Raw genomic sequence first — 24058 nt, forward strand, 5'->3', positions numbered from 1 at the left:
AGCTTCTCTCCTGGATGCCTCCTATCTATAGTCAGGCCACAGCTGAGGAAATTAAACTGAAATAAGCAGAAGAATGTACATCATACATATTAAAGCAAAAATTAAATGAAACAGAAAAAATGAAAATATTTGAAAGTCAGCAAACACAAGGCTGGTTCTTTCAAAAGATCAACAAAATGTGAAAGTCCAGAATTTCGACAGCATCACTTTTCCTCTGTTTTGCCAAGATTGCTTTGACTATTCAGGATTTTTTTTTTTTTTTTTTGGTGCTCCCATATGAATTTCAGTAATGTTTGTTCTGTATCTTTGAAGGATGTCATTGGAAGTTTGATAAAGCACTGAATCTGTATGTTTTGGGTAAAATGGCCATTATGACAATGTTAAATCTTCTAATCCATAAGCAAGGAATATCTTTCCATTTCTTCGTATCTTCTATTTCTTTTAGCAATGTCTTAAAGTTTTCATAGTATATAGGTCCTTTACTTCCTTTGTTGAATTTACTCCTAGGTATTTAATTCCTTTTTGACACAACTGCAAATGTAATTGTTTTCTTTATTTCTCCCACTTCTAGCTCACTGTTGGCACAGAGCAATGCATTTTTGTACACTGATTTTGTAACCCACCACTTTGCTGAACTGATTCATTGTTTCAATTAGTTTCTTAATGTAGCCTTTAGGGTTTTCTATGTATATTATCATGTCATCTGAAAATAATGATACCTTTACTTGTTCTTTCTTGGATGTAAACCTAGAACCATAAAATACATAGAAGAAATCACAGGCAAAGTTACTTCAAAACACAGGCTTCTGAGATGCCTTTGTGGATTTGTCTCTAACACAACAAGGAAAAAATAAAAGAAAATAAACAAAAAAGACTATATCAAACTAAAAAGCTTTGCACAGTAAAAGAAACTGTCATGAAAACAAAAAGATGCCATAGTACATGGGAGAAAATATTTACAGAACATCTACTGAGGAGGGGCTTATATCCAAGATCTAAAAGAACTCATATAATCAACAAAAAGAAAGCAATGAATCCCATTTAAAAAACGGGCAGAAGAGCTAAATAGGCAAGGAGACAATACAAGAAGACATACAAAAGAACAGGCATCTAAAAATAGAGCCCATTACCACTTATTGTTAGGGAAATGCAAATCAAAACCACAATGTGATACCACCTCACAACTATGAGAATGTCCCATGATAAAAAGTCCAGAATCAGGCCCTCCCTGGTGGCGCAGCGGGTTAAAGCACTGCACTGAGAAGCTAAAGCCGCTTCCGCATGAGTTTGATCCCCGCCTGCCCCAGAGGTGACCACATGGCGCGGCAGACCTCTCCTGACCCGCCCGCTGCTCCCCTCAGCAGTGTACTTCCTCGATCTGCCTGTTCTGCTCCCCACTCTGTCTCTGGTGAAGCCTCTCGCTGCCCCTGAGCCTCTAGCCTGTACCCCAGATCTGTATGCACAAATAAATAAATCTTTAAAAAAAAAAAAAAAAAAAAGTCCAGAATCAGATTAAAAAGATGTAGTACATATACACGATGGAATATTACTCAGCAACCAAAAAAGAGAAACACATGTCTTTCGCAGCAACTTGGATGGATCTGGAAAAGATCACGCTTAGTAAGATAAGCCAGAAAGAGAAAGAAAAATACCGGATGGCTTCACTCATAGCAGGCGTATAATGGACCAGATGAGAAAATAACAGTAATGAATAGCCATATATCAGACATTTTGTGAGGGTGGAGTGGGAATGGGATCAAAAATGGGGGGGTATGGAGGGAAGTGCACGGGATTATGGTGATGGCACACGGGTGACTTGGTGATGGGAAACCGGCGGGGATTACAATTGAGATGGAAAAAAAATGTACAAAATGATGTAAAAATAAACTTATAAAAAAAATAAAGAAAACCAAATTTTCAAAAAAAAATCTTTAAAAATAAATAAAAAGTTCAGAAACAAGTATGCAAAGATACCAAGAAAAAGGAACCTTCTTATACTATTAGTGTAATGAAATGAAATGTAGACTGGTCCAATATTTAAGGAAAATAGTAAGAAGACTTCTCAAAATATCGAAAATGTATCTACCATATGACCCAGCAATTCCACGCCAAGGTGCCCACCCAAAGAATACAAAAACACTAATTTTAAGGGGATTACAACTCCTATGTTCATTGTAGCCTTATATACAATAGCCAAGTTGTGGAAACAACCTAATACCCCTAAACAAATGAGTAATTAGAAAGACATGGTGTAAATACACAATGAAATATTACTCATCAAAAAAAAACAAAACAAAACCCTTGCTAACTGTGATAACATAGTTGGAGCTGCAACAGACTATGCTAAGCAAAAAATATGTCAGACAGAGAAAAACAAAAGCCAAGTAATGTCACCTGTATGTGAAATACAGAGAAACCTAACAAAGAGTCAGATAAAACCAAACCCTGGAAATCTGACCATAGAACTGAGGCTACCAGAGGGGTGAGAACTAAGTGTGGAGGGAGCATAATGTTTTTGTTTTTTTTTTTTTAAAGATTTATTTATTCATACAGAACTGGGGTACAGGCCAGAGATGCGGAGGGTGAGAGGATTCACCAGAGACAGAGTGGGGAGCAGAACAGGCAGATTAATGAAGTACACTGCTGAGGGGAGCAGCGGGCGGGTCAGGAGAGGTCTGCCTCGCCATGTGGATCTCCTCCAGGGCAGGCAGGAATCGAACTCATGCGGAAGTGGCTTAAGCTTCTTAGTGCTGTGCTTTAGCCCGCTGCGCCACCAGGGAGGGCCCAGGGAGCATAATGTTTTAAGATGGAGGACTATGGTGTTTTGATGGTGGATGTGGAAGGGTAAGAATACCTGAATGGGGAAATCCTATACCTCTGAATCAAAAACAGTGCTATAAGCCAATGTTACCTCAAAGGAAAAAAAAATCAACAAAATTGATAAAACTTTAGTTCAACTGACCAAAAGAAAAAAGAGAGGATTCATATTACTAAAACCAGGCATTGAAAGAGTATTAATCTTTCATGTTAAAAAAAAAAAAAGAAAAGAAAAGAAAAGAAAAGAAAAGGATTACAGGGAATTATGAATAATTGTGAGCCAAAAATTTAGTTAAGTCAGATGAAGTGGTGAAGTTCCTAAAAAGATAGAAACCACTGAATCAGTGTGAAATAGAACAATCTGAATAGACTTAGAAAAAAAAAACAAATGAACCCAGCTCTACATGTCTCACTATTGAATTCTATCAAAAACTTAAAGAATTAATAGTAAACAATCCTTTCCCAACTGTTCCCCAAAACAAAAGCAATAATTTGCCACTCATTCTATGACATCAGTATTGCCCTGATACTTAAACCAGACAAAGACCTCACAATAAATGAAAACTAGTTTCACTTGTAAATATAAACACGAGCATTCTCATCACAACACAAGAAAATCAAAATCAGCAAACATATTAACTGGTATTTATTTCATGCATGCAATTAATTTAATACATCAAAATCAATTAATGTAGAAAATTAATGTATAGTCAATGGAAACATGCAAATTAGGGATCAAAAATTCTCAAGAGAATACTAGAAAAGTTAATCCAGCAATATTTAAAATAATATATATAATAGCCAAGTGGAATTTATCTAGGAATGCAAGGTTGTTTCAACATATGAAAAGCAATGAATGCATTTATAATATCTTGCCATATTAACAGAATGAAAAACAAAAATATCATCTCAGCAGATGGTGAAAACATTTAACAAAATCCCATACTTTTTTATGATATAAATATTCAGCAAAGTAGGAAAAGAGGGAAAAGAGGAAAACTTTCTTGACCCAATAAAGGGTATCTACAAAAAAACACTAAAGTTTATGTCATATTTAGCAGTGAGTTTTCTCCATAATATGAGGGAAAAGACAAGAATATCAACACTTATACATCTAACTCAGCTTTGCACTGGAGATTCTAGGCAAGGAAAAGAAACAAAACACTGAGGTCAGAAAAGAAGAAGCAAAATTATCCTATTTGCATATGACATGATTTTGTAAACAAGAAAGGAATCTGTTAAAAACTATTAGAAGTAAAATTAAGAAAATAATTCTATTTACAATAGCATATAGGAGAATAAAATACTTTCTATTTATATCACCAAAGAGGTGATATACCTGTATTTAGTATACAAAATCTGCTGTAATTCTACATGTGAACAATGAGCTACAAGAAATTTTAAAAATTCCACTCACAATCATATCAAAAAGGGTTAAATCACTATAATAAAGAACAGAAGTAAAAGACTTACATGGCAATAACAACAAGACATTACTAAAAGCAATAGACAACACAAAGTGATGGAAACATATTCCATGTTCATGCTAAAATTTACAATGGAACAGAAAAAAAACCCAATAGATTAAAGAAATTTTGAGAAAAAAAGAAGAAAATTGGCAATATCACAATACTTGACTTTGAACGATATTACAAAGAAACAGTAATTAAGATAGAATGGTATTGAACACATGGGTCAATGAAGAACTGAGGACTCATACATCTATACATATATCAATAGTTAATCTATACAAAGCCATGATACATACAATGTATGATAAAGAAGCCAGTCCACACACAATATGGAAAGAAAAATCTCTTCAACAAAAGGTATTGGGAATATGTAAAAGAATGAAACTGGGCCATTCTAACTCCATAAACAAAAAATAAATTCAAAATGAATTAAAGGCTTTGATTTGAGACCAGAAATCATAAAACTACAGAAGAAAACAAAGGTGATACATTTTCTGATATCTGCCCTTCCGATGTCCTTCCCAACAGCAATAAAAACAAAAGGAAAAAGTATACAAATGTCAAATCTAAAAGCTTCTGCAAAGTAAAAGAAAATACTATCAAAATGAAAAGACAACTTAATGAATGAGAGAAGATACTTGTATATAGTACATCGATAAATTAAAAAGCCTCTTCACAGAGAAAGAAACTATCATTAAAAGGAAAAGACACACTCCAGAATTGGAGAAAATATTTGCACATTGGAGAAAATATTTGCACTGGAAAACACCCAAGGTACATAAGTAACTCAACAACAACAACAAAAGCAATTTTTTAAAAAATTGTGCAGGAGATCCAACTAGACATTTCTCTGACTAGGACTGATAGCTGATAGGCACATGAAAAAATATGTATCTTTTATTATTAGGGGAATGCAAATCAAAACTACATGAGTTATCACCTCACATCTGTGAAAATGGCTTCCATCATGAAGACTAGTAACAAGTGTTAGAGGGTCTGGGGGAGAAGGAACCTAGTACACTGTTGGTAGGAAAGTAAGTTGGTGCAACCATTTTGGAAAACAGTTTGCCACTTCCTCAGGAAGCTACAAATGGAACTACTGATATTCTGCAATACTATTCATATCCAGCTGAGGAACATGAAATAATTAAACTAAAAAACATTTTTGCACCCCTAAGTTTACTGCAGCAATATTGACAAAAGTAAAGATATGGAAACAACCTAAGTGTCCTTTGATAGATGACTGAATAAAGTAAAGGGGATGTGATATATATACACAATAGAAAATTACATAGTCTGATATTACTAAGTACTTAAAGATTAAACATTGCCATTTGCTGCAAAATGTAAGGAATTCAAGGAGATTATATTAAACGAAATCCGTCAGAAAGAGAAAGACAAATATTGGATGATTTCATCTATATATGTGAAACATAAAGAAACAAAGCAGATGAATGAACAAACTGAAGTTAACTCATAGACTGACAACAGAACCAAGGTTACCATAAGGGAGAGTGGACGGTGGTATTTTGTTTAAAAAAAAAAAAAAAAGATTGTGTGGTAGTGGCATTTAGACAGGCATATAGATTAACAAAATGTAGAATCAAATTCAAAATCTCAAAATAACCACATACATTTATGGTCAACTGATTTTCAAAAAGTGTGCCAAGACAATTCAACCAGGGGATTGGTCTTTTCAACAGATGGTCCTGGAGCAACTGCACACTTACACACAAAACATAACTTACACTTCATGTTACGCTTGAAAATTACCTCCAAACAGATCACAAATACAAGTACTAAAACTATAAAATTCTTAGAAGAAAACACAGGAATAATCTGTGATCACGATTAGGTAATGATTACTCAGATGTGAAAAGAGAAGACAGGTTAAGTTGGAATTCATCAAAATTATCACTTTATTTCAACCTCTACCAACATGTGTAAAGACAATTCACAAAGAACTATCTGCAAGCATAAATATGATAAGGAATCTGTACATACAATATATAAGGAATCTTTAGAACTCATTAGAAGCATATCCATTTAAAATGGATAGAATTACTGTGCTGATCCCCTAGCAATATACCAAATACCAAATAATTACATAGTACACCTGAAACTTTAAAAATAAAATTTTATATGTTTCAACTGAATCACTCGAGTATCAGTGAGAAGAAAAATTTTTTTAAAAAGATTATTCAGAGCAAATGGAGGATTCAAAGCAAGGGGAGCTACCAGATTTCTCAGTACTGATCCTGCCCATACATCTGACTTGTTCAGGGGGGCCGTGCACAGAAGATACATAATTCTAATATAGCAGAGACAAAGGAGACATCTGCCTACATTCTGTTAGCGAAAAAAGGACAATTATATATACTATCAAAAGTGATCTCGTATTCTGCAGAATCAGACTTGATCTGCTTATGGAAACAGCACAAGAGCTGAGTCTTACAAAGATTTTTCTATCTAAAGTGTGCTTTTGCAGAAGTGAAAGCCAGGTCATGCAACTTACTTCTATTTCCTTCCCCCAGCAACTCCCAACATGACACGGGACATGATGGCCTTGATGTGCTGATCTGTTTGCACGACACTTCATAGAAAAACAGTTACTACTACTACTTTTTTTTTTTTTCTTTTTGCTGACTTCAAGCTTCTGCAGCTGCCAGCTCAGCAGTTTCCCAGAGCGGAGACATCGCTAACAAGCAGTAGGATTTTCCTTATAGTACACAACTGTTAATTATACCTCAATAAAATTATTAAGGATTTGAACAGATACTTGTGCAAGAAGGCAAATGAATGGCCAGTAAGTCTGTAAAAAGATACCTGGCATCATCTGCCTTTAGGGAAAATCTAAACTTAGTGAACTACTACTCTATACTCACTAGGATGGTGGTAATAAATGAGATAGACAAGGAAATAAAGAGATCTACAAGGATGTGAAGAACTTGGAGTCCTCATTCATTGCTGATGGAAATGTAAAATGTTACAGCCACTTTGGAAAACAATTCATCAAAATGTTAAACCCAAACACTGGGGATTTGTGCTGTGATTGCTGCTTATGATCACAGCATTGCAGAGAAGTGGACAGCCACTGCTGATACACTTTCCTCTCCCCATTACTTCAAGTCCCTCCCTTCCTAGCAGAGGGACTTTCAGGATATTTAAAAGGTGGGTGTCCCAATTCTCCCCCTTCATTTTTCTCTTTTACCCTTTTGGGAACCAGGCATTAAAGGCTAGAACATTCAAAAGCAACCCAGTATATGGGAGAAACTATAAAGTCACAGCACATGTCAGGGCAAGGCAAGGGCTCAGACAAGAACTGAGAAGACCTTATACTTTAGGCTGATTCTCAGCAAAGGACAACTTGCAATAACTGAAAAGATAAAAACAACAAACAACAAACCCTGGAGAACTGTAATCTAGTTTCTAAAGTTATTACATTATTAGACTTAAATGTCTAGTTTCCAACAAAAATATCAGAAGGTATATAAAGAAACAGGAAAGGGAAAAGAAAAAAATATATAGAAACGGTCTCTAAGAAAGACAGTGGGCCTCCCTGGTGGTGCAAGGGATTAAAGCTTAGCACTTGAAGCTATCAGCAGCCACTCAGCACAAGCTGCTGCCTGGGCAAGGAGGTGATCCACATGGCACAGCAAACCGTTCCTGTCTTACCCAATGCTCCCCTCAGCAGTGTATTTCAGTCAGTCTGCCTGTTCTGGTCCCTACTCTGTCTCTGGTGAATTCTCTAACCAACCCCCAGACCACCTGTCTGTAACCCAGTTCTTGTATGCATAAATACATTTTTTTTAAAGATTTATTTATTTATGCATACAGACTGGGGTACAGGCCAGAGGTACAGGGGCGGTGAGAGACTTCACCTGAGACAGAGTGGGGAGCAGAACAGGCAAACTGATGAAGTACACTGCTGAGGGGAGCAGTGGGCGGGTCAGGAGACCACGCCATGTGGTCTCCTCCGGGGCAGGCGGGAATTGAACTCATGCAGAAGTGGCTTTAGCTTCTCAGTGTTGTGCTTTAACCCACTGCACCACCAGGGAGGGCCGCATAAATACATTTTTTAAAAAATAAAATAAATAAGATTTAGAGGTAGACCTACTAGACAAAGACTTTGAAACAACTTAATAATATTAAAAGAACTAAAGGAAATATGGAAAAGTCAAGAAACCAATGTATGAGCAAAATAAAAATACCAATAAAAAGACTAAAGAATGTAAGAAGAACAAAGTAACAGCTGAAAAGTATAATACTAAAATATTCCATGAAAGATATACTATAGGAACTCAAAGCTAGATTTCAGCAGGCTGAAGAAAGAATCAGAAAACTTGAAAATAGGATGATGGGAATTGAGTCTAAGGAACTCAAAGAAAAAGGTTTGAAGTGAGGTAAAGTGAACTGAGCTTAAGAGGATATCAAGCATACCAACATACAGATTGTGGGTGTCCTAGAAGGAGAAGAGAGAAAAAGGAGCAGAGAGACTATCTGAATAAATAATGGACCAAACCTTCCAATTTTATGAAAGATAGGCATATGGATTTCTAAGGAGTTTGAAACAACCTCCACAGAAGGTACATGCAAACAGATCCACATTAAAATCAAACAAGTACTCATTTCAATCAAGCTGTTGAATGCCTAAAATAGAAAATCTTGATATCAGTAAGAAATAAGCAAATCTCACATACAAGAGATCAACAATAAGATTATACGCAGTTATTTACAATAGGAAAAACATGGAAGCAGCCCAAATGCCCAAAAGTAGATGAATGGATTAAAAAGATGTGGTACATATACACAATGGAATATTACTCAGCAACCAAAAAAAAGAAACACATGTCTTTTGCAGCAACATGGATGGAGCTAGAAAAGATCATGCTTAGTGAGATAAGCCAGAAAGAGAAAGAAAAATACCAGATGGTTTTGCTCATAGCAGGAGTATAATGGACCAGGCGAGAAAATAACAAGAATAATGATCAGCCATATACCAGAGACATTTTATGGGGGTGGAGTGGGGGATGGGATCAAAAACAGGGGGGGGGGGTTGGCCCTCCCTGGTGGCACAGCGGGTTAAAGCACACCACAAAGAAGCTTAAACCACTTCCATGTGAGTTCGATTCCTGCCTGCCCCGGAGGTGACCACATTGCGCGGCAGACCTCTCCTGACCCGCCTGCTGCTCCCCTCAGCAGTGTACTTCATCAATCTGCCTGTTCTGCTCCCCACTCTCTCTCTGGTGAATCCTCGCACCCTCCGCATCTCTGACCTGTACCCCAGTTCTGTACGAATAAATAAATAAATCTTTAAAAAAAAAAAAAACGGGGGGGGGGGAGGTGCACTGGACTATGGTGATGGCACATGGGTGACTTGGTGATGGGAAACACATGGGGATTACAACTGAGATGGAAAAAGGCACAAAATGATGTAAAAATAAATTATTATAAGATTATAATCAGATAACTTATTAGGAACTGCAGAGGGCAGAAGGCAGTAGACTAATACTTTCAAAGTGCTGAAAGAGGTAGGGATGCAAACCAAGAACTCTGAAGCAAAATTTTCCTACACTGCTGCTGGGAATGCAAACTAGTCCAACTATTATGGAAAGCTGTGTAGAGGTTCCTCAACTACTAAAAATTGAGCTTCCATATGATCCAGCAATTCCACTAGGAATCTACTCAAAAGACACAAAACATCAATTCAAAAGGACACTTGCACCCCTATGTTACTGCACTACAATTTACATTAGATACACTATGGAAGCAATCCAAATGCCTCCAAGTAGATGACTGGATCAAGATGTGGTATATTTAAACAATGAAATATTACTCAGCAGTCAAAAGGATAAGCTCATGCCCTTTGCAGCAACACGAATGGTGCTGGAAGGGATTATAATCCATGAAATAAGCCATAAAGAAAAAGAAAAAATATGAAATGTCTCTTTTGTAGGAGGAATGTAGAGGAATCAAATAAGGAATGGGGGGGTAACTATAATAAAATCAAAACCATCAGGCAACTACAGATGAGAAACATTCTATAGGGGAGAAGGCGGGAAAATGATCAGGATAGGAGTGGAAAGAGCACAAGGGACTAGAGTGATGGTGCACAGGTGACTTGGTGATGGGAATTTCACAAGGAAATCATACATTGCACAAAAATGAAGGATGATGTAATAAATACACTAAATAATAAGAAAAAAATAAAGAGAGAAATTAAGACTGTCAGATAATCAGAAACTGAAGGAGTTCATTACCCTTAGACCTGCCCTGCAAGAAATGTTAAAGTGAGTCCTGCAGATTGGAATGAAAGTACTGTGGAGAGTAACGTGAATTCAAATGAAGAAATAAAAATCTCAGTAAAGGTTAATATATGGGCAATTATAGAAATAGAATAATTCCAACAACAGTTTGTAAGTTTCATTTTTGTATTCCTACATGATTTAAAGACTGCACCATTTTTTAAAAAAGCAATCGGTAGTATAAAAACTAGTATTAATTTAACTTTGTAACTCAACATTTCATTTTTTACATAACTTAAAAAGCTAATGTAGTTTTATAAAAATATTAGTTTAGTTTTCAGACACATATTTAAGGATGTTATTTTGTGAAAACTAAAAGAAAGGAGAGAAGAAATGTAAAGGAGCAGTGTTTTGCTAAAGTTAGGTGGTATAGATCAAAGTAGTGTGTTACAATTTTAGAGTGTTAAATACAAATCCCATGGCACCCATTAAGCAAATATTTATATGCACAAAATGAAATAAGAAGGCAAACATTTCACTATCCAAAAAACCAGCACTAAGGAAGGCAACAGTAATGCAGAAGGGACAAAACAAAAACAAAAACCCATACCCTAGAAGGCAGGGGTAAAATAGCAAAGTAGCTTTCATCCTTAAAAAGGAAGGAAATATGGATCTTGAGGACATTATCAAAGTGAAACAAGTCAGTCACAAGATGAATGTTGACTGATTCTACTACTGAGGGTAGTCAAATTATATAGAAACAAAATATAGAATGTCAGGGACCAGGGGAATATAGCATTCTTACTGATACAGAGTTGCTGCTTTGGAAGATGAAATGAGTTCTGGAGGTGGATGGGGAGATGACTGTACAGCAATATGAATACACTGGATACCACTGCACTATCCTCTTGAAAATAATTTAGATGGTAAATTTAGGTTATGTATATTTTACAATAATAAAAATTGAAAGATGTGCACATAAAGTGTACACCAATGTTCATGACGGTAATATTTATAAGCCAGAAGCGGAGATAATCCAAATATTTGCCCAATGGTGAACAAATAAAAAAAGCGGTATAGACAAAGGAATACTATCTATTCATAAAAAGAAAGTGCTGAGAAACACGCTATATACCATAGATGAACCTTGAACACATTACTCTAGGTGAAAGAAACCAGACACAGCAGACCACATACTCTATGATCTATGTATATGGACTACTCAAAGGAGGGAAATTCAGAGAGACAGAGGTTAGCATTTTACCTAGGGCTGGACAGTGTGAGGGAAAGAGGTGTAATGGGAAGTGCTAACGGGCACAACACTTCCTTTTTGGGAGATGAATATGTTCTAAAATTAAATTATTCACGCAACTCTGTAAGTTTACTGAAACCTACTGACTTTAGACTTTAAACAGGTGAACTTCTTGATATGTAAATTATATGTAGATAAAGCTTTTGAGCCAAAGTGTTTCCAGGAAGAAAAAAAAAAAAGGTGAAATAAAGACACATTCAGAAAAGAAGACAATAAAATATAAAATATGTCTTTCACTAAAACAAATACTGAAGGAAAAAGGCTCTAACCTCAGGTGGAAGCCTGAGTTATGGGTAGGAATGGGAAGCCATATACCCAAAGGTAAACTTAAATATGGAAATGATTTCTGGGGATAAATCTAAAAATATGGGCAAAACAAGTGGGCAGTCTGCATTTGAACCAGAGGCTGGGCATTAATGGCATAAACCTGTGCCTCGCTCTGCCCCTGCCCCCACAGCACCCCATTTCCTGGCAGCCACGGTCTTTGTTAATGTCCTTCCTTAACCTCACGCTCCACTTTTTCTTAACTCCTACTCACGCCCTCATCCATCAGCTCCAATGCCAATTCCGGAAGAATATTTATCTGTCCCTTCAGGATGAGGCTGGACCTCTTGCCGTGCATTACGAGAACCCTGCACCCCAGTTCTCTGCACTTGCCAGTTTTAATTATATCAATGTTTGCATGATTCATTGATCCAGTCTCTCTATAGATTGAAACCTGCCTACAGTCCTTATATATTTAATCATTTTTCCTTTTCGTGGGGAAAAAGACAAAAATAAACTGTGACTTAACTATTGTTCTTTAGTGAGTCACACCAGGATCTGCCTGTACCTTTTTTAGAAAAATAACTTTCACATTACTGAGGCAAATGGAACGTGTAATGTTTGCAAAGTTCCTGTGAGAAATCTCTGTTCAAAAATTGTGCGAGCTTGCTGTTTCATGATAGATATCTCTGCCTGCAAGAGGGAAGGACCTGACTGACCACTGCACCACCCCAGGAGGTGGTGGTGTCAGATGGAACTAAGCCTCAGCCAATCATCGTCCTTTACAGGTGTCACAGCACCTCCAGCCCTGGAAGCAGACACCTAGATGTATGTGTATGCAAAACCTCCTCTGTCCACCTTTCAGAGAGGGCAGGGAGACATAGGGACATATCTTCTTTGACCTATAGGAAGATAGAAGGCAAAGTCATATCATAAACAAAGGGGCTGAAACCAGAAAATTAAGACACTAAATCATAGTGCACTGAGCACTGTAATTAATGCGTATTATGTATAAAAAACCTAAATTTAGGCAAGACCTAACAAGGAGCATCATCCCCTTATCTTGCTAAGTTTGTCAAACTTGGAGACCAACTCCATGAAGATTGCAAACATGTGCCTTGGCCACACAGTAGGTACTGAATAAATAACTGCTGAATCACTGAACAAACCAGAGACATTTATCAGTAACACCAGCTAGATGAAAGCAGCAGCTCCTGATAAGAATGTAACATTGTCGAACACCCAATCACAGTCACCCAGCAGCCCAGTATCTTGAGGACAAACTTCTTCCAATATTTACAACTTAGCTGTACTATGTCACATCTCTTTAGTCTGAGTATTCATCCACTGTTCCTTATCTACACCAGTTTGTTTCAAATCCTGCAGAACTGAAGTCCGGTTCCTCTGGGAGCAAAGGAATATGGATGCAGAGGCAGATACCTGGTTTTTATCCTGAGGTCCAAACACGGATAAAGAGTGTATCCAGAGAGAAGGAAGGAGGAGCCACAATTTTCTGGGCTGTTTCTTTATAGAGAAACAACAGGTCTACATTTAAACCAACTCAGTTATCCACAAGATAAACAGCACAGTTTGTAAGCACATAAATAGTATCTTATGTAAGATAAACGATACCACTTTCTGAAACTTACATAACAGTTGGTTTTGTAGTGTTCAAAGTCCTTTTGCAAACAGGCAAACTGATAAGTTACTTCGCTAGGAAAATATGCAGCTGCATATATTTGCTGGCTGTGCCAGCAAGTATAGAACTATATAGGTAGACACCCACACATGAACCTGCTTCACATATGCAGTTTAAGCCAATGCCAGAGCTCCTCCATAAAACTCAGGGTTCCAACGGCAACACATGACATCATTCATAGGAGCTACCTGTTTTCATTCAGCCAGAGGTGAATATTTTCATGTGAGTTCTGAGAAACATTAGTTCAGATTATTAGTGTAAAAAAGAATCTACCAGAGACTTTCACACATTATTCCATAAATATATAATAGGAATTCAAACATTGAAATCTCAATTGAGAAATTATATTCACAAAACTTGTAGAAAAACATGAACTTACTCTAATGCTTTGGGTTATCTTGCCAAGACACTACTTCAAAACTTTCATTCGTGGAGTGAGAGCTGTGCCTGACACTGCCCGCTGGATACAGCACAGTAAACGGGATGTTGGCACATGGGGCACATAGAGCAGTTTTACAAGTACAGTTTTATCTTTGACTTCATGGGGTTATTGAGGTAATACAATCCCTTTTTAAAAGTATGCACACCAAGAATAATGGCACAAAGAAGGTTTTTAAGGCTTAATCTATTTAGGATGTTACATATGTGATTGGCATTTCTGCAGCACAGCAGATGCAAAGCTGAGATCTTTTTTTGTTTTTTAGTAGGAAGTCATGCTCCAAAGCCTATTAATGAGAAGACATAACACCTCCCTGCTATTCTGGCCCATTCAAAATAGGCAGAATCAGTCACTGAGTTTGAATAATTATCAGCAAAAAGGTTTTCATGCAATCATAGCAAGGACAATTTCTATGCACAAAGAAAGACCTCTGTTTACAAGGAATCTTTAAGTTTTGGGGTTATTGTCCCTATGGACCAAAAAGGAGAGTGAGGCTAGGGACTAGGGGGGACTGTCTGCCCGAGTTCCTGGGGAGCCCCCGTATCACCAGGATGTTTCCCAAGACTCCACCCAGCCCAAGTGCTGTGCAGGGGCAGCAAGCACCGGATCCACAGAGGCTGCCATCCTGCCATTTTGTGTATGAGACACATAATTGGTTTATTAAAACATAGAAAAAGATTTAATTGAAGCCCTAAACTACTTCCCTTTTTACTATTGTGACAAAATTCAGTGCACTGAGAGTTCACCCTGTGGCAGGTGAGGTGGGTGTGAGTGAGGCCACTGGCCTCTGCTCTGCAGGAACTTGGCAAGTAATTTCCCACTACTGTGTAAGTCCATGGAAATCAATCCTGATCTTTAAATACAATATAATTCCAGTGGTTTTCCTGTGATTTCTGCTGCCTTTCCTCCACCCAAAGCACAGACTGTGTATGTTGACTCAAGTTCCAGGCACAGGATATTAGGAGTAAAATCTTGTCCCCTTTCTTCCCTTCCTTTCAGTTCCCATCTCCCTTCACCCTCTGTTTTCTGTGCATGTTACAAAGAAAACCAGGATAATGTTCTGAAAATCACATAACTTAAAGAGACAAGACACATTCTATAAGGCCCTAAATACTAAATAGACGGCAAGAGTTACTGAAAGTCTATTCTTTATGCCCCAGGAGGTAGAGGCAGCCATGGCCTGGTGGATGTGGCACAGCCCCCTCCTACACAGCCTCCTCTCACTGCTCCCTTCCCCCTCCCCCATCTCTTGCCGCACCTGGGGTCAGCACTGATGCACTGGTAAAAGGCAGCCATCCTCCTGAATCTGGAGTGAGCCTCCGACACTTTCATTCTCCTGGGAACTAGCAGCAGGAAGAGAGACCGCTTCCCAAAGTGGCCAGGGGTCCTTGGGATGTCACTGGGTTACCAATCAAGAGCCATCATGCCCATCTCCTTGGGTAGCTCCACAGGGTCTTGCAGCAGCCACAGGTCACAAAGAAGCAGGGCTTCTGCCAACTTGGCCATTCCTGGGGCTCATGAGCTCCGTGGGCAGGTGTGCAGACACACTGCAGTAAGCGTCCAAGAGACACAGGCACTTCCTTCTTTACGCTCAAAGCTGGATAGCAGGGGTGGGGTAGACTGACAGTGCAGGAAGCTGGTCTTGAGCCTTAACCTGCCTTCCTCAGAACAGAGTTGCTGAGGGTGTGCAAAAGATGAAAAAATAACATCCAGCGCTTAGCTTTATTGCCCTCGACACACAAGCAAGTCAAAGGGCAAAGATTGGGTGAGGTTGTATTCCACAGCTAAGTGAAGGGCTGATACCAGGAAAAAGAAGATCTAGTGCTGAGAAAATCCCAAACAGATTCTGAACCCAGTACATGTAAGTTCTGCATTCCCCTCTCTCACTCCGGCACCAAGAAGCCGCCTGCCCACTTGCCACCTGCAGAGCAAGGGGTCACTGTGGAGGTACATGTGCACCTCTGCCCTCCACATCTGCTCTCCACCGTGAGCCTTCTTGCTTCTTGTTCTCAGAGGTCCACCCTGTTACCTCAGATCCTATCCATGTTTAGTGGATTGCTTCCCTGGACCTGCCAAATGCCCCTTCTGGTGAGGTACTAGCCTGGTGCATTTGTGACGGCAGTGGCAGGCATTCCAGCACCCCTGTTGGAAGGCCACACCTGGCAAGTGCACAGATCACACCCACCCAGAGAAAACTCTCCAACTGCTTCCTCACCACACAAAGCTGCCTGGCTGAGGCTGCCCTCCCAGTGAGGTTGTCTCATTTTACCTAAGGTTGCCATTTCAAAGGATATGCTCTGGCAACCCAGCTTCTAGATTCCACCTGACTCAAGTTCATCCAGAGTCTAAAGGTTGCTGACCCAGGATAGTTTGCAGTTTCCAGGCAACATCAGGGGCCCTAGATGACAGGTGAGCTTCTGTATTCAATCAAGGACGAAACAGACAGTAGGGTGATTTCTGGAGATGGTTATAAAAGAAAGTCCTAGCTTGCTTTCCTGTTTTCCAAAATTCATCAGAGAACACCCAGAGTGGGTGAGTGTGGTCTGTGCAAATGGCTTATAAGTTAAATAATCAAGCATAAAAAGTGCATTTAACAGTGACCAAAGAAAGCAGTGAGTTTAGGGAACTTAGAAAATGGTCCCAATACTTGTACTGGCTCTTATATGCTTTAGACTCTGAAGACCCACTGTCTCATACAATTGCTAGAAACAAAGCCTTCCCCTGGGAAAGGTTCAAGCTGGTAGGGACTCTCTGGTCTGGGAGCTAGTTCAGGGGCCCACCTGGCACAGTAGATTATTAAAGAGCCCAGGACTGATGTCTAAGTAATGGGTCCTGCTAGTACCAGCAGGTGAAATCCAACTGGGCCACAGCAGCCAGTCCCCTCTGCTCGAGGCCAGCCTCAGTCAGTCTCGCTGAGCTTGAACCCACCTGACCACTGCTACAGCTGAGCTGCTCTGTGCCTGTGATGTGCCCCCTCAGGAGCCTGGGCCAGGCTTACTGGTAACTGAGCTCCCAGGACGCTACACAGTACTGAGGGACTCAAAACCCTAAAATACCACTTTTCAAATGGATACAAACACTGCAAGGGGGTGTGGTGTCACATCTTGGGGTCATACCACTGAAAATCCTAGGAATTGAGAGGTACAAGTAGAACAGGGAGAGCAAGTAGTGTCCTGGGCCTTGACACAGCCACCCACCATGCACACCTGCTCACTCTCCCCTCTCCCACCTCCCCACTCACTCCTCATGGCTCAGCTTATTCATCTTAAGTCTTTGCTCAATTTTAAGAAAAATGTTCAGCAGTTTTCTCTCTTTGATACTTTTTTTTTTTTCAATGCTCAAGCAGTAACCTTGGGACATGGAAGACTCAAACTAGAAGGTCAGTAACATGCATGATACCTTCCTATTAGAATTCAATTTACATACTGCAGTAGGGAAGGTTTTCATGAAGAAAATCAAAGGCTTTGTGATAGGACTGCCTGGGGGCCTTGGGCTCATTTCATTCACAGAGAAGAGAAGGAAGCAGGCCCCAGTTCCTGGTGGTCTATATTCCCAAATTTAAAACTCACAACCACCTGTGAATTAAATGGTGAGAAAACAGGATCCTTTCTGCAAGTGTGAAAACAGAATCAGAAAAGTTTATTAGCAAACCATTCAAAATCACTGACCTCATCTGTAAAGACTATGATACTCAAACATATATTTGACCCAAGTGTGAGCTCTTCCCCATAAAGGGAAGCCCAGATCTCAAGTGACATCCTCTCCAGATTTGCAATCTAGCCACATGTACCAAAGGCTTCAAACCCATCATACCTGCTATTCCACAGTTCCCCAAATCTGTCCTGGAGTTTTCAAGATCCCCCTTGAAAATCAAACCTTGGAAATATTGTAGAGGCCTAGGAGCCCATCAGTCAGAGACATAAACAGGAGATTGGTTATGGCGTCAGGACCTTGTTTTCGAGGAAACAGCATCCCATACCTAGCTAGCTGACAACTTGCTCATTTCACTCCTACCTGTAGCCCATATGTCACAGGGCAAACACAGCTTGTGCAACATGCATCTTGAGAGTTCTAACTACTTATGAAGAAATGTCAGCAACATCATCTCCCAAAGTATATTATGGGGGGTAGTACAGTGTGCTACATGACAAGGCATGACTCCAGATGCACCCCCCTCTTCTCCAAGGGGTGTGGTATGGAACTGTCAGGAGATTCTCAGTATGTCTAGACGTGTGGCAGAAGGCCTCCCCAGCAGTATTCCTAGGAAGCCATGTGTACCATGAGGGCTACCACCCTGGATGTGGCCAAATTCACTTTCCTATCAGGAAATGAACTTGACAAATTGGTCACTGAGGGCAGTGGCAGCCCCAGCATCGAAGGTGGGGGAGTAGAAATTCTTGTTAAAATCACAGGATAAAACCTGGTCCTCGGTGTAGCCCAAGATGCCCTTGAGGGGGCCCTGTGCTGTCTGCTTCAATACCTTCTTAATTCAGCCTATGGGTAACCTTCTCCAGTAGCAGCTGGGATCCACAACTAATATGCTGGGGGAGGGGACATGGAAGGCCATGCCATCAGCTTCCTATCAGCTTAGGGATGAACTCGCCCATAGCCTTGACAGTGCCAGTAGAAGCAGGTACGATGTTCTAGGCTACTTGTTGGCCATCACACCACACCTTCCCAGAGGAGCCGTCCATGGTCTTCTGGGTGGCAGCGATGGCATAGACTATTGTCATGAGTCCCTCCTTGTGGCCAAAGTTGTCATGGATGACCATGGCCAGGGAGGCCAAGCAGTTGGTAGTGCAGGAGGCACTGCTGGCAATCTTGAGGAGGTTGTTGTACTTGTCATGGTTCCTGGTTCTATCACAAACATGGGAGAAGGAGCAAAAGAGACAGATGATGACATCTGAGCCCCACCCTTCAAGGTCTCCAGAGTAGTGAATGCACTGGTGGACTCCACAACATATTCAGAACCAGCATCACTGTATTTGATGTTAGTGGGATCTTGCTCCTAGAAGATGAAGATAGGATGTCCATTGTTGAAAAGCTTCCCACTCAGTCTGTACCACTGAATTTGTCCTGGTGGAGTCATGGAACATGTAGACCATGTAGCTGAGGTCAATGAAGCGACCACTGATGGCAATAATACCTATTTTCTCAGAGTTAAAAGCAGCCCTGCTGGCCAAGTGTCCAATCCAGTCAAATCCATCCATTCCCATCTATATATACCATGGTATCTAAGGGACATGCAGGAGAAGAAACAGTTGTCTATAGAACTAAGAGGACCAGAGAGTCCCAAAGTATTTTTTGATATACAAAACACTGTCTATGTTAGGCACCTAAATGTTAGGATCAGACATAATCCCCAGTCCAAGCCACAGGAACAGCTTTGGTTTGGTCCCTCACTCAGCAAATGCAGACACAGAGGCATAGAATGACTCCAGGCTCACGGTCAGTTAATAGCAAAGGCACAACCAGTCACCTGACTCCCAACTGCTAGTTCCCTGCTCTTCCCGGGAGAGCAGTGCTTGGCTAGCAGGCTGCAAACACTATTGGTAAGAACAGCAATAAACCTAGAGAACTGGGGTCTGGCCTTGGCTATACCACTACCTACTTAACAGCTGAGTGACTTTGGACAAATCATTCCCCAATATGAGTGGCTTGGATTTTGGTATCTAGCAGTCCACCAGATTATTTCTGAAAAATAAAGATCTGCAAGACTTATACATACAAAATTCTTCTGTGAAGAAACATTAGACAACATATGAAACATTCTTGAGCTGGAAACAACACATATTGAAAACATTTTCAAAATCTAGTTTTCAACACAGTTTGCTTGTGATCCAGAAAAATGAGGTAGTCACACCACAGAAAGCCCCCCAGTCTGGCCCCACCCCACCTCCCCCATCCCTTCACACACAGCCTCACCTGATACTTAGACAAAGCCTTCCTCAGGGATGCCTGCCCTTCACCTCACCCATACACCCGCAATTTTCACCACTTGCTGGTGCTCTGCACTTGCTGGTGGTGCTTCCACTCACAATACTTTTTACACATATCCCATTCTGGACTTGGAGCTTTTCAAAGGCAGAGACAAGTTCTCTTCATCTTTGTAGCTCTAATACAATGTAGGAACTTGGTAAACATTTTGTGAATGTGTTTCATCACCAATGCTCATACAATCTAAAGGCAGCATTCACTAGACAACATACCCACAATCACTTTTTTTTAAAGTAATATAATAGTTTATTTTTACACCATTTTGTGCCTTTTTCCATCTCAGTTGTAAATCCTGTGGGCTTCCCATCACCAAATCATCTGTGTGCCATCACCATAGTCCAATGCATTTCCCTCCCCCCACTGTTTTTTTATCCTATTCACCACACCACCCCATACAATGTCTCTAGTATATAGCTGTTCATTATCATTATTTTCTCGCCTGTTCCATTATACTCCTGCTATGAGTGAAACCATCCGGTATTTTTCCCTTTTCTTTCTGGCTTAATTCACTAAGTATGATCTTTTCCAGCTCCATACATGTTGCTGCAAAAGGCATGTGTTTATTTATTTATTTTTTTTGGTTGATGAATAATATTCCATTGTGTATGTGGACCACATTTCTTTAATCCAGTCATCTACGTTTGGGTATTTGGGTTGATTCCATGTCTTTCCAATTGTAAATCAAGCAGCAATAAACATGGGGGTGCAGGTGTCTTTTTGAATCATGGTTTTTGTGTCTTTGGGTAGATACCTAGGAGTGGGATTGTTGGGTCGTAGGGAAACTCCATGTTTAGCAGTTTAAGGAACCTCCAGACAGTTTTCCATAGGGTTGTACTAGTTTGCATTCCCACCAGCAGTGAAGGAGAGTTCCTTTTTTTCCACATCCTCTCCAACATTTGTTGTTGCTAGTTGTTTTAAGATGTGCCATTCTCCACCATCACTTTTAATAAGGCCTTTCGCTTTATTAACATTCTTCTGAAAGTCTAAGTAAATAATGGCCACAAATACTTGATTTTGTTTATGCCATTTTGTAAGATTCTCTGACAAAATGCTCCTGTGTGATTCAGCTGTGGGTGTTGGTTCAGTTTGGCATCAATATCTTCCAATTCTGTAATTTGGAGACATCACATTTGGAGAATAAGGATGTGGAGCATTACAAACTTACATTTGGCTCATTATGTGAAGACATCTAATATTCTAAACTATGTCATCTCTCTGTATTTTAAAGACTGTTTTAAAAGGCATCAAAGCCCCTATTAAGTATTTTCTTGCAGATGGGCAAGCATATAGATAGCCCACACCACTTGACATTTAATGACCTCTATACTTTCTCAAGCTCAGGCCTGCACACCTCAATGAAGATGGTGGCGGTTTTGAGAAAAATATCATTTTCATTATATCTGTATCAAATTTAGAGGCTCCTGGTGGCACAAAGCCGTAGCAGATGTGTGGGGAAAAGGGAGACGCCGTGGGCCACAGACTCCTGATTCTCAGTGTATCTGCTGGCTTTGTGCTCTGGAGACAGTAACAAATTTTTGTTTTTTTGGTAGCAAGATGAGGTGGCCACACAGCTGGTGACTCTCTTTGCCACCATCTACTCAAATTTCTCGGCAAGAAAAAGGGCATTGTAGCAAGATGCAACCCAGAGTAGCACCGCCGAATGCCCAACAGATACTGTGGTACTGGGCTCTAGGGAAGACACACCCACCACCATGCAAGGGGGGAAAGCCCCCTGACCTGTTGGCCACAGGGGTGCTAATACTGAGAGACAACTTGCTCCGTTTGGAGAACCTGTGCTTCCCCTGAACCTAGGTGCAGGGGGGCTACAAGAAACATCTGGATGTGATTAAGATGGGTGGCCACACACCCTGAGTGTTCAGCAAAGAAATGAAGCTGAGATACAGGAAAGCAAGTTGTTTCTCGGGTCCTAGCACTGCAGCCTGACAGCCACCCCTGGGAAGCCCAGACCGGGGTGCAGCTCACAGGAGGTACTCGACAAGAGAGGTAGCAGCTTGCTCCATGGCATCTGTACCACAGCAGGAAGAGCATCTGTACACCACTAACACAGAGTATGACCTGTGACACGAACCTCAGAGATAACAGTCTGCATCCAAAGAGAGAGGTAAACTTGGGCTTGGGTAGATAAGAAAAAGCTCCAGCTTTGTTGGCAGTGGAGTCCTCGCTGACACTTGCAGGTTTCTCACCTATCACAAGACCTGTTGTACAGGCTGCTGTGAAGGACCAAATGAGATGATGTAATGCAGAAAAGAAGCATAGCGCTAACCGTTATTTTTGGCATCTCTCAGAGTGTAGCACATGGGCACCCACCCACGCCACCTCCACACAGGCCTGTTCTGGCTGTCCCATCCCTAACACTGGGATTTGGAAATAGTGCCGCCCACAGGAGATGGTTCTGTGGCTGGGGAGCAGACTGTTTGGGAGGTAGGCACGGCTGATCCACAGGTGCCTGATCCACCTGGAGACACACGCCAGCAGAGGGCCTGAAGGGGACCACAGACACCAAGAACCTCATGAGAAGGAAGTTCCTAGAAACATACAGCAAATATCTGCTAGCCCCTGCCAGGAACAAGCAGCACTGCCTCTGAGAGATCCTCATCAGCAGTAAATTCTCTGTATTGGTCAAAAACTCAGAAAGTTGTACTGCTCTCAGAGCCACGAGGAGGGGAGCAGTACGGGGATAGGGCACAGGCATGCAGCCAGTGACCTATGTAGCCTTCACCTTTAGGCCTTCAGCAAAGAAACACACAAAGCCAGAAACATGAAAAAGGAGTTACGATGGTGGCCTGAATCTGAATTCACCCTCTCCCATGACGACTGAACGCCAACCTACCCTGTCCTCAGCTCTGGACACCCCTGCCCTTGCATGTCACCCTCTCCACTCAATGGGAAGACGGAAGGAAGGATAATGATATGAGCGCCCCCTAGACACCAATAGGACCTTCTGAAGAGTAGCACCAAATCCTATGACTCTTTCCAGAACCCCACTAACAAGAAAGCACTGAGGGGGGTTTCACTTCAAAAGGAGGGTAGTGGGGGTCACCTGGTACTGCACTGTAGGGAGGGTGTAGGTGTCTGTGGGAAGTAGGAGGTTAGTTCCTACAGGACCATCAGATGGATGCTGCAACCCAACATACGCACATTTAGAGTCTCAGGAACAGAAAAAATAGCTGAAGAACTAACAGGTGAACAATCCCCACATTTGAGAAAAACATCTACATACAGAACAAGCTAAAGAAACACTCCAAGTTGGATAAACTCTAAAAAGATTCACATTAAGACATATAATCAAACGGTCAAAGGCAAAAATCTTGAAACAATAATGAGAAACAATTCACTACCTACAAAAGCTTCTCGATAAAGATTAATGACTGATATCTCATCGGAACCAGAGAGGGCAGAGCCAGAGGGACAAACTATTGCAAGTGCTGAAAGATAAAAGGCTGTGGAATAAGGACACTGGACCCAGAAAACTACACTTCAATAGTAAGAGAATGAGTTACTGCATTACAGATACAGTTTTGTTTTGGGGTGACAAACTGTTTTGCAACTAGACAGAGGTGATGAATGTACCAAATACAACTTAACTATTGATTTTAAAACTGCTACTTTTATGTTATATGAACCTCACCTCAGTTTTTTTTTTATTTTTTTTTATTTTATTTATTACAAAGTTTACTTTTACATCATTTTGCACATTTTTTTTTTCCATCTCGATTGTAATCCCCGCGGGTTTCCCATCACCAAATCACCCCTGTGCCACCACCATAGTCCCGTGCATTTCCCTCCCTTCTC

General features: G+C 40.5%; 1 protein-coding gene and 1 pseudogene across 1 annotated transcript in view; both read right to left on the bottom strand.

Moving 5' to 3' along the window:
- KIAA1211L (KIAA1211-like ortholog) overlaps positions 1-24058 on the bottom strand; it is a 99753-nt gene that overhangs the window by 39547 nt on the left and 36148 nt on the right. The window lies entirely within an intron of this gene.
- Positions 18509-19464, bottom strand: LOC101632657 (annotated as a pseudogene).

The sequence above is a fragment of the Condylura cristata genome, unplaced genomic scaffold (assembly GCF_000260355.1).
Source record: "Condylura cristata isolate star-nosed mole 26May11 unplaced genomic scaffold, ConCri1.0 scaffold00020, whole genome shotgun sequence".
NCBI classification, from domain to species: domain Eukaryota; kingdom Metazoa; phylum Chordata; class Mammalia; order Eulipotyphla; family Talpidae; genus Condylura; species Condylura cristata.